Genomic DNA, 12,112 nt, shown 5'->3' on the forward strand with positions numbered 1-12,112 from the left:
CCTCTATCACCATGTCTGGGTATGTCCTGTCCCACCGGCAGGACAGACCTACCAGGGGTGGCAGCATAGTGGTATACAGTTGGGAGGGAGTGGCATTGGGAGTCCTCAAATTTGACTCCGGACCTCGAAGTCTCATGGCTTCAAGTCAAGCATAGGCAAAGAAGCCTCCTACTGATTATCACCTACTGCCCTCCCTCAGCTGATGAATTAGTACTCCTCCATGTTGAACACCACTTGGAAGAAGCACTGAGAATAGCGAGGACACACAAAGTACTCTGGATGGGAGACTTCGAAGTCCATCATCAAGATTGGCTTGTAGCACCACTACTGACCGAGCTGGCCGAGTCCTGAAGGACATAGCTGCCAGACTGGGCCTGAGGCAAATGCTGAGAGAACCAACACGAGGGAAAAACCTACTTGACCTCGTCCTCACCAATCTACCTGTCACAGATGCATCTGTCCATGACAGCATTGGTAGCAGTGACCACCGCACAATCATTGTGGAGACAAAGTCCCGTCTTCACACTGAGGACACCATCCATCGTGTTGTGTGGCACTACCACAATGCTAAATGGGATTGATTCAGAACAGATCTAGCAGCTCAAAACTGGGCATCCATGAGGTGCTGTGGGCCATCAGCAGCAGCAGAATTATATTCCATCACAATTTGCAACCTTATGGCCCAGCATATCCCTAACTCTAACAGGAGATCAACCCTGGTTCAATGAAGAGTGTAGAAGAGCAAGCCAGGAGTGGCACCAGGCGTACCTAAAAATGAGATGCCAACCTGGGGAAGCTGCAACACAGGACTGCATGCATGCTAAAAAGCAGAAGCAGCATGCTATAGATAAGGCTAAATGATCCCACAACCAACAGGTCAGATTAAAGCTCTGCAGTCCTGCTACATCCAGCATCCAGTTGGGAATGGTGGTGGACCATTAAACAACTAATGGAAAGAGGAGGCTCCATGAATATCCACACCCTCAATGATGGTGGTGGCCAGCAAGTGAGTGCAAAAGAGAAGGCTGAAGTATTTACAACCATCTTCAGTCAAAAGTGCCGAGTGGATGATCCATATCGGCCTTCTCCTAAGGTTCCCTCCATCACAGAAGCCAGTCTTCAGCTAATTCGATTCACTCCACGTGATATCATAGCATCATAGAAATTTACAGCACAGAAGGTGGCTATTTCAGCCCATCGTGTCCGTACTGGCCAACAAGAGGCTATCCAGCCTAATCCCAATTTCCAGCTCCAGGTCTGTAGCCCTGCAGGTTACAGCATTTCAAGTGTACATCCAAGTATTTTTTAAATGTGCTGAGGGTTTATGCCTCGACCACCCTTTCAGGCAGTGAGTTCCAGACCCCCACAACCCTCTGGGCGTAGAAATTGCCCCTCAAATCCCCTCTAAATCTTCTACCAATTACTTTAATCAAGAAAAGGCTGAGCACACTGGATACAGCAAAGGCTATGGGTTCCAACAACATCCCGGCTGTTGTGCTGAAGACTTGTACTGCAGAACTAGCCACACCTAGCCAAGCTGTTCCAATCATGACAACACTGGCATCTATCTGACAATGTGGAAAACTGTCCAGGTATGTCCTGTCCACATTCTTATGTATCACAGCCCCAGGACATCACTGCAGGAATTCCTCATGGCAGTATCCTAGGCCCAATTATCTTCATCTGCTTCATCAATGACCTTCCCTCCATCATAAGGTCAGAAGTGGGGATGTTCGCTGATGATTTCACAGTGTTCAATGCCATTAGCAACTCCTCAGATAATGGAACAGTCCTTGCCTGCATGCAGCAAGACCTGGACGACATTCAGGTTTAGGCTGATAAGTGGTAAGTAACTATCGCGCCACACAAGTGCCAGGCAATGACTATCTCCAACAAGCGAGAGTCTAACCACCGCCCCATGACATTCAACGGCATTACCATTGTTGAATCCCCCACCATCAACATCCTGGGGGTCACCATTGACCAGAAACTTAACTGGTCCAGCCACATAAATTCTGTGGCAACAAGAGCTGGTCATAGGCTGGTTATTCTGCGGCGAGTGTCTCCAAAGCCTTTCCACCATCTACAAGGCACCAGTCAGGATTGTGATGGAATACTCTCCACTTGCCTGGATGAGTGCAGCTCCAACTACATTCAAGAAGCTCGACACCATCCAGGACAAAGCAGCCCGCTTGATTGGCACCTCATCCACCACCTTCAACATTCACTCCCTCCACCACTGGCGTACCGTGGCTGCAGTGTGTACCATCTACAAGATGCATTGCAGCAACTCATCACAGCTTCTTCGGCAGCACCTCCCAAACCCATGACCTCTACCACCTAGAAGAATAAGGACAGCAGGCACATGGGAACACCAGCACTTCCACATTCCCCTTCAAGCCATACACTATCTTGACTTGGAAGTATATCGCAATTCCTTCATTGTCGCTGAGTTAAAATCCTGGAACTCCCTCCCTAACAGCACTGTGAGAGAACCTTCACCAAGGACTGCAGCGGTTCAAGAAGCTGGCTCACCACCAAGGGCAATTAGGGATGGGCAATAAATGTTGGCCGTGCCAGCGATGCCACATCCCAGAAACAAATTTTTTGAAAACATTCCTCTTTAACACTCCAGTTGTAAAATCCAGTCAGCCTCCATTTCAGGAATGTGACCTTATGCGAACAACCTTCTGTGCATTCCACAAATAGGGTGGGGGCGGGGGGTAAATGACTGAAAAGCATAATTTTAAGTAACTGCTTAGTGAACAGCTTAGTGAACAAAAGCTTAGTGGTGAACAATGGAGTCAAAATTGCCCCTTTCCTTAAGACCTGTTACCACCACCAATCGGCGGCCACGCTGCGAAGTGAAGTGGCTGCGACTTTTGGTGGGATGGCCGCTGATAGCCCAATTGCCTTCCCGAGTTTTCCCAGCGGTGCCCCGATTCCCCCCTTACAGTTCCGCTACTGTTGATCGGTGTTAAGCGCGCCATCACCGTGCGCAACACCGATCTAACATCCCCGACGGCGACATTCCCCTCGGAAAATCTTCGGCCCGCCCGGCGGTGTCAAAACAACCTTCTCTCCTCGGAGGTCCAGTGAGGCTGAGGCCTTTTGCAGCGGTGGTGCTTCCCTGAAAGGGGAGAGCTGACTGCTGCCATGACAATTATGCCTCCAGGTTTGGCCGGGCTGCTAACAGGCAGCCTGGCAACCCCTCTTGGTGCCAGGCCACTGACCCGGCCGAATCCCTTCCTGCAGTGCACTGAAGTTTAAAAAGTGCGGAGGCTCTCCCCTTTAAGTGAAGGGGAGAGCCATGGTGATGTCATCGCGGCAGTAAATACGCACCGCCCCCAACTTCTGCCCCTCAGTTGCTGCTACCGCCGCGTTTTTGCCCCTCAGCCCCCCCACTCCCACCTCTATTATGACCGTCTTCCGGATCAAAACAAAAACAGAATTTCCTGAAAGAGTCGACCTGAACCACAGCTGCTGTAAAAAATATTGAAACGGGGTGCGTGCGCCCCATTTCAGGCGTGGAGCAATTTCTACCCCAATGACTTTCCAGAAGCTAATAAGTGAACTGAGTTTAAATGTACATATAAATGCTCCATATTAACTTCATAGTGAGGCTTGTCCAATTTTGGTTATTAAAGGTCATGGTTTTATAGTTTCATAAATAGCACATACAGTGCTGTGGATGTGGCATTTACAATGCATTCTTGCTACATCTGGGTGACCTATTTTCTCTTGACATGCTGCAGGGTGACTTTGAACAGGCTGTTCTTGCTGCTCACTGGAGATACATCCATGTCAAATGGCTTTTTGTTTGGTCTTCAGAAGCTTTGAAAATCCTGTTAGCAAATGAGACTCCATGGGAAAGTCTAAATTTTCACTGGAAAACAAACTAAATTGGGGCATGTTACCTTCAAACACTAATAAAAATCTTGAAACAGTGGCCTTGACCATAGGCCATTTTATGGTCTGATTTTTAGTTGTACTTTATTGGAGTGGTCAATTATTTGGGGATGGGACCTTTATTAAAGCTGTTCTTCTGCATTTCCCAGCAATGTGGCTTTGCCTGAAACAGGGCGTACTCACCAACTTTTACATGCAATTGGCTGTGGATGCACCAGTCAAAAATGTCCGCTCCCAGCAGGGACAGTGGCAGACTGTGCTGGGATGTTTCTGGGGTGGAGGCCTGGCACAGAGTCTCAAGCACCCGAAACATGGCACTAGAATGTGAACCAATTAGTTTCCACAAAGATGAGCATGTCTCCTGTTCAAATAAATAAATTAGTACAGATAGGACCAATTCATAGGTGCTCTGTGAAACATGTCCAGCTTTAACAATTTATCCATATTATTACATCAGTAGTTTATCTGCTTAGTTTCTTTTTGCTTTGGTGGACTTTTGTGGGACGTGATTAATGAGATAAACAATCACATTCCGCAATGGAACAGCAGTGACATTCACAAATCACATTGAGTGCATGTCATCACAAGTGCTCCAAACTCGCAGGCCCCAACCTCACCTCTGTCTCCCCACTCTCTCCAACAGGGATACCCAAGAACAAAATTCAGACTTTGACTACTAGCTGATAAAATTATTGAAATCTACTATAACTTGTGAAATTGGTCCTGGTTTGTTTTCAGAGCTGTTTAAAAAAAATACTAGCTACAGCCAGTCAAGGGTTAAGAAAAATGCTTTGGTGTGACTTGCTATTTAATGCAAAAGGTCAGTAACTCTTCAAAGGAAGTCAACCAGTTGAACATAATTAATATAACTGAATGGTCCTCGTCAGTATGAAATCTTCTATTCAGTAACATCTGACAAATATGTGTGCCTGGAAATTTGCTCGTGAGACATCGGAATGGTTTTGACGTCAGATATAAATATGTTAAATTGCACAAGCATTTTGAGATGTTAAGTTTTTAAATCTGATTAAAAGCTGCACTAATCCAGATGTAAAATGAGGGTGGCAAACAGCTCTGATTGCCTTACATAAGAACATAAGGAATAGGAACAGGAGTAGGCCATACGGCCCCTCGAGCTGCTCCGCCATTCAATAAGATCATGGCTGATCTGATCATGGACTCAGCTCCACTTCACCCCACCACCCCCCGCTCCCCATAATCCCTTATCGTTTAAGAAACTGTCTATTTCTATCTTAAATTTATTCAATGTCCCAGCTTCCACAGCTCTCCGAGACAGCAAATTCCACAGATTTACAACCCTCAGAGAAAAAATTCCTCCTCATCTCTGTTTTAAATGGGCAGCCCCTTATTCTAAGATCATGCCCTCTAGTTCTAGTCTCCCCCATCAGTAGAAACATCCTCTCTACATCCACCTTGTCAAGCCCCCTCATAATCTTATACATTTCGATAAGATCACCTCTCATTCTTCTGAACTCCAATGAATAGAGGCCCAACCTACTCAATCTTTCCTCATGTCAACCCCCTCATCTCCGGAATCAACCTAGTGAACCTTCTCTGAACTGCCTCCAAAGCAAATATATCCTTTCGTAAATATGGAAATCAAAACTGCACACAGTATTCCAGGTGAGGCCTCACCAAAACCTTGTATAACTGTAGCAAGACTTCCCTGCTTTTATACTCCATCCCCTTTGCAATAAAGGCCAAGATACCATTGGCCTTCCTGATCACTTGCTGTACCTGCATACTATCCTTTTGTGTTTCATGCACAAGTACCCCCAGGTCCCACTATACTGCAGCACTTTGCAATCTTTCTCCATTTAAATAATAACTTGCTCTTTGATTTTTTTTATGCCAAAGTGCATGACCTCACACTTTCCAACATTATACTCCATCTGCCAAATTTTTGCCCACTCACTTAGCCTGTCTATGTCCTTTTGCAGATTTTTTGTGTCCTCCTCAAACATTGCTTTTCCTCCCATATTTGTATCGCCAGCAAACTTGGCTACGTTACACTCAGTCCCTTCTTCCAAGTCATTAATATAGATTGTAAATAGTTGGGGTCCCAGCATTGATCCCTGCAGCACCCCAGTCATGTATCTCTTTTTTTCTCTCTAAATTGGATTGTGTTTATTGTGAGCAGGTGATCAACAGGGGTCACAAGTCTGTGGCTGCAGGTTCTGAAGTGTTAAGCCTCCCAAGATTTCACACAGTGTTGAGATGATTTTTGTGTCAGTTACACCCTGTAAGCATCAATTGTGGTACGTAACGGATCAGAAAAAGGGCAAACACCCATAACACTGGCTCTTTGCTCCTTTTGTGTATCCTGTGCATTTCGGGTAGGAAAGGAGGTTCAGGAATCTCCTGCCTGAAACAGCTAGGAGTTTCTTGGTATAATACGGATGTCATTCCACCTTCCGTATCCTTTTTCAATCATTATTTACACTAATCTGATGCCTTTATAAATTGTATATTGACATTTGCTACGTTGTGTCTTGTTGGGCCCAGAAGAGGCATGAGTTCGGGGCCAGAGGCCCAGGGGCAGCACAGGCCAGCCCACACTGTGATATTTGTGCGCACTACGCCCGTGCAGCAGAGCTGGTCTCCAGTCGTCTTGGTTAACCCTTGCCACTGGACCAAGACCTAGCTCTGTCAAGCCCGTGTGGTGGCTGGTGTGCAATGGTCACCACACGTTAAAAAATCCACGCACAGGCATTTTCCATGCTTCAAGATTTAGTTCAGGACCTGGAATAGAAAATAGGTGGAGTAGGCCATTCGGCCCTTCGAGCCTGCATCACCATTCAATAAGATCATGGCTGATCATTCACCTCAGTACCCCTTCACATTGCTGTTTGTGGGAGCTAGCTGCCATACCTGAAACACCTGTGAACTTTTTGACGTGGAAACAAGTCATCCTCGTTTGGAGGGACTGCCTAAGATGATGATGTTGTGTCTTTACACAAAAAAATAAAGTTAACCAGAAACTTACAGCTGCAACTTAAATTTAGCTTCTTCAACCGTAAGCACGTTTTTTACCCCGTTTTATTTCCTTTTGCTCAACTGTATGGGTTAAAAGATTTTTTTGGGCAGCTTTGGGGTTCGTCATTGTTAAAGAAAGAACTTGCATTTATATAGCGCCTTTCACAACCTCAGGATGTCCCAAAGTACTTTACAACCAATTAAGTATTAAGTGTAGTCACTGTTGCAATGTAGGAAAGGCAGCGGCCAATTAGTGCGCAGCTAGCTCCCACAAACAGCGATGTGATACTGATCAGATCATTTGTTTTTAGCTGTTGGTTGAGGATAAATATTGGCTAGAGAACTTCCCTTCTTTGAATATTAACATGGGATATTTTATATCCTCCTGAGAGCAGACAGGGCCTCAGTTTAAGGGCACATTTATTTGTAACACCTAAAGGTCTGATCGGGTCTCCTTGATCACAAGACCTGATTGCTGATTGGTCCCATTGGAGGTTAAGATACACCCAACAGTTTCTCTGTAATGTGTAATTAGAATTGCCCTGCCTACATAATTAGTGACTTTGCAAAGTGTAATTCGAGGCATTCTGATGCCGACTCCAGACAAACCAGAGCTCACTTGGAACAGACAGGGCTCACGCTCATGGGTTAAGACCTTCTCCCACCCCCCCAATCCAAGTTTCTGACCTTCTCCCTCCACCCCCAAGTTTCTGATTTTCTCTCACCCCCCGCCAAGTTTCTGGCCTTCTCCCCCAAGTTTCTTTCATTCTCCTCCTGCCCAAGTTCCTGACCTTCCATCCCCCAGCACCGCCCCCTGCCCCCCCGCCCCCACAGAATCCTGACCTTCTCCATTTGCCCAATTTCTTCCCCCACGGAGTCATGACCTTTTCCCCCCAACAAGTTCCTGACCTTTACCCCACCCCCCGCTCCCCAGATGGGACATTGTGTGTGGGTCACTGATTGTTAACAGTTTTATTGGGTAAGAAGTGAATAATGACAGTGTCATAACTTCCAGATATCGTCCACTCCAAAGATGTCACTTGCTACACACATCGAGCTTTCTGAGAAATCAACCAGGTGCAGGGGGAGGAGAGGGAGAACATGGTGCAGGTGTAAAGGGGGTGAGGTTGGAAGAACGTGATCCGTCTTACTATCTGGATCACATTCTTGCTGTCAACCCATGCACCTCTTTAGACTTGGATCACATTCTTCCCCATCCCCACTGTGCTACCCATGCTCTTTACCATCCCCTACACAGTTCCTGACCTCCTCTCCCTGGGTTCCCTCTCTCTCCCCTCCTATTGCCTCTGCCCCATCACCTCGTTCTCTCTCTCTCTCTCTGCCTCCTCCTGATCTCTCATGGCCCCTCTCTCCCCCAGTCTCTCTCTTGCTCTCTCTCCAACTCCCTCTCCCCCAGCCTCTCACTCTCTCCCTCCAGTCTCTCTCCCTCTCCCCCCGTCTCTCTCCCTCTCTTCCCCCAGGGTCTCTCCCTCTCTTCCAAAGTCCATCTCTCTCTCTGTCCACTTCTCACCCAGTTTCTCTTTCTTGCCCCAGTCTCTCTCCCCCGCCGCCCATTTTCTCGCTCTCTCTCCCCATTTCTCTCTCTCGCCCCATCTTTCGCTCTCTCCCCGCTATCTCTCTCATGAATCTTTGGAATTCTCTACCACAGAGAGCTGTGGAGGCTAGGTCATTGAATATATAGATTGACAGACTTTTGATTTTTGTGGGGCCAGGAGGAAGAAGAATGCTTCTCCAGGTCCAGGGAAAGTCTAGAACTCTCCAGCCTTGGACTGTCCTTTTCCTTCTCCCCACCTGCAAAACCATGCGTGTGCCCCACCGCCACCCTCCCCCCCCACCTCCATGATTGACCTGTGTGCCGGTGAGCCTTCCCATCGCTCCGGCAAATGGCCTCCAGGCCAGTCGAACCTCCTCCCCCAATCCTCGTCCAGCTACTTGTTTCCACCGTTTTGAGTGGGCAGATGAGGCGCAGGAGTTAAATATCCCGGGCTTGAAAATTCTGAGAGTGGAGATTTTTGCACTCACACCGATTATTCTGTACCTGTGGTCACAAACCAGCTCACACTTTTATGTGGCATGGAAGAGAGGGGACTATTCATGAAGGGGGAAGCATTGAGACTAAGGGGTCAAGTTTCAGCCTGAGTTGCTCCAATTTTTTTGGAGCAACTGGTTTAGAATGGAGTATCTTAGAAATTGCAATTTTCAGCATTTAGTTTGCTTCAGTTCAAGTCAGTTAGAACAGTTTCATTTTGGAACAGATTCTTTTTTCAAAAGGGGACGTGTCCGGCCACTTACACCCATTTTGAAAGTTTAGGCAGTGAAAACATTCTCCAAAATAACTCAGAATGGAGTAAGTCTAGATTTTTGTACGCTCAGAAAAACCTTGCCGACACTATAGAAATCAGGCGTAGGTTACAAATCAGGCGTAGGTGTTGGGGGGGGCGGAGGGGAGGGAAGGGAAGTAATTAAATTCTACAAGCATTCAACAGTCTTATGTATACAAATAAAGAGCCATCCTGAATAAAAAATTATAAACAAAGCAAATACAAAATATTGAATATTCCTACCTGTGTGAAGCAGCAGCAGCCTTCGAGCTGCGAGGGAAGCTGAGGCCATTCGGCCACAGGATAGGGTCGACAGCAGTGGCTGACGGCGGCCAAAGACACAGCAAGCAGCCTTCGAGCTGCGAGGGACACTGAGGCTATTCAGCCAGGGACAGGGAGAGGCAGCCAGATAGCCAGTTTGAAACTTAAATTTGTAATTGCAGAATGGGTGCTGCATTGTCAACACCACGGATTATGCAATGGTTTGCCAGCAATTCACTGCACAGGAGAGAATTGATTAGAACTCACCGCACCAGGAACGTCATAGCCCGTAGGCTGATGGGCAGGAGACCTTACCCACGTCGGCAATATCAAGCCAGGCGCTCATACCTGGACATGAACGAGGCTGATTGTGTCAAAAGGCTGCGTTTCTGCAGAGAAGTTGTCGTTGAGATCTGTGATATGCTGAGAGCAGATTTGCAGCCCAGAAGCAGAACGCCAACTGCCTTGTCTGTTGCAGTGAAGGCAACAGCTGCACTTGCCTTCTATGCCTCGGGATCGTTTCAGGCATCAACTGGAGATGTGCATGCCATCTCTCAATGTGCAATACATGCCTGCGTTTACCAGGTCACGGCTGCACTGTATGCGCGGAGGAATGACTTCATCAATTTCCCAATCCATGAGAGGGCTGTGGGCTTCTTCAGGGTTGCTGGCTTCCCAAAGTTACAGGGCTGCATTGATTGTACCCACATAGCCTTGCAAGCACCTGTGGAGGATTCCGAGCAGTACAGGAATAGAAAAGGTTTCCACTCCATCAATGTGCAGCTCGTGTGTGACTACAAGCAGCGCATCATGTCAGTCGATGCGAGATACCCTGGCAGCACCCATGATGCGTTCATCCTACGCGACAGTGTTATATCTGACATGTTTGAGCAGCAGCCAGAAGGGCAGAACTGACTACTGGGAGACAAAGGGTATGGCCTGACCACCTGGCTCTTGACGCCCCTACGTGTGACACGGACAGAAGCTGATCGTCAATACAACATGGCGACAGTGCGACGCGCAGCATCATTGAGAGGACCATTGGCACATTGAAACAGCGTTTCCGATGCCTGGACCATTCCGGAGGCCACTTGCAATACTCTCCTCAGATTGTCGGTCATTTCACTGTTGTGTGCTGCATGCTCCATAACTTAGCCATCATGAGGCAGCAGGAGGTGGTAGTGGAACCAGAAGACCCACGTGAGGGTCCAGTGCCTGATGATAGTATTTTGGAAGAGCAGGATGTGGATGATGACTGTCATGACCGGGGGAGGTGATCAGTGGTGGGCTATGGGGGGTTGTGGTGAGGGTTGTGTGGTTGCCAGGTGTGACCCCTGTGCTTGAGGCTGGCCTCGTACGTTTCCCCTCCCTCACACACAGACCAAGTGGGTGTCACTGTTGTGGGATCCCTCGGGGAGGTAGCCACGGCAGCAGTGGGTGGTGAGTGTACACTATGATGTGGGTAGTTGTGGGGTGGTGGGCAGGGCCACAAGACTGGGTGGGCTCCTTGTCCACCAATTGGGATGAGGGTCAGGTCATCCCAGGGAAGCTGGAGGGTATTGGCCTCATGGTCCTGGTGTTGGCACTGGTGGCCAGGGACTGTAGGGCTGATTTGGTGCAGGTTGCCATTGGCGGTGGCTGGGCTGCCCATTGACCACTGTCCCTGTAGTGGGTCTGCTCCCACTGCCTGTGTGTGTGTCCTGCAAGGGGCATCACATTCGTTCCAAAGGTCCAGGCTACATGGTCAGGTAGCCTGCTGGACCTGGGGTCTCCCATAGGGGGATTCCATTGGCATCAGCATGGTTCCTGTAGGACCCAATGTCTTTTGGCAGTGTCCTACCAGTATACATGACACCTTGGCTCTGATCACACATAGTCGAGACTGCATTATACAGTCTAGCATTTACATCACTTTTGGGTGTCCTGGTTTCAACAGACATGGTTACATTAGGTATTTCACAATCTCTATCATTGCTGTTAAGCATAATAAACTTGTTCTTAACCTACTGACAGCTGCATTCATCTCATTAGTCACATTAGTTAAACCAGCATCACAATTCATTGTTACATTTTCATACTTGCACCCTTTAATCGCATCTTTAGCTTTAAAGTCCGTGTACTCAAATAGTTGAAACTTCCCCTTTAAATTTCTTTGGTTACCGGTCTCCTTTAAGGGAGCCTTCAAATCCGATTGGCCGCTCGGTGTCATGTGATGCTCCTCCATGCTCACGAGTGGCATGTCGGCGGCCATTTTGATTACAAGTGTTTTTCCTTGTGCTACCACAGAAAGTTGTTGAGGCCAATTCACTAAATATATTCAAAAAGGAGTTAGATGAGGTCCTTACTGCTAGGGGGATCAAGGGGTATGGCGAGAAAGCAGGAATGGGGTACTGAAGTTGAATGTTCAGCCATGAACTCATTGAATGGCGGTGCAGGCTAGAAGGGCCGAATGGCCTACTCCTGCACCTATTTTCTATGTTTCTATGTTTCTATTTCCTGGCTCTCCTGCAGGTGGACTGTGGTGGTCTTTTCTTCCACAGGGCCACTTCGCCTGATGTGGACCCGGTTCATCCAATTCCTGCCCAGCAGCATGGGACCGTCGC

The sequence above is a fragment of the Pristiophorus japonicus genome, chromosome 7, assembly GCF_044704955.1.
Source record: "Pristiophorus japonicus isolate sPriJap1 chromosome 7, sPriJap1.hap1, whole genome shotgun sequence".
NCBI lineage: Eukaryota > Metazoa > Chordata > Chondrichthyes > Pristiophoridae > Pristiophorus > Pristiophorus japonicus.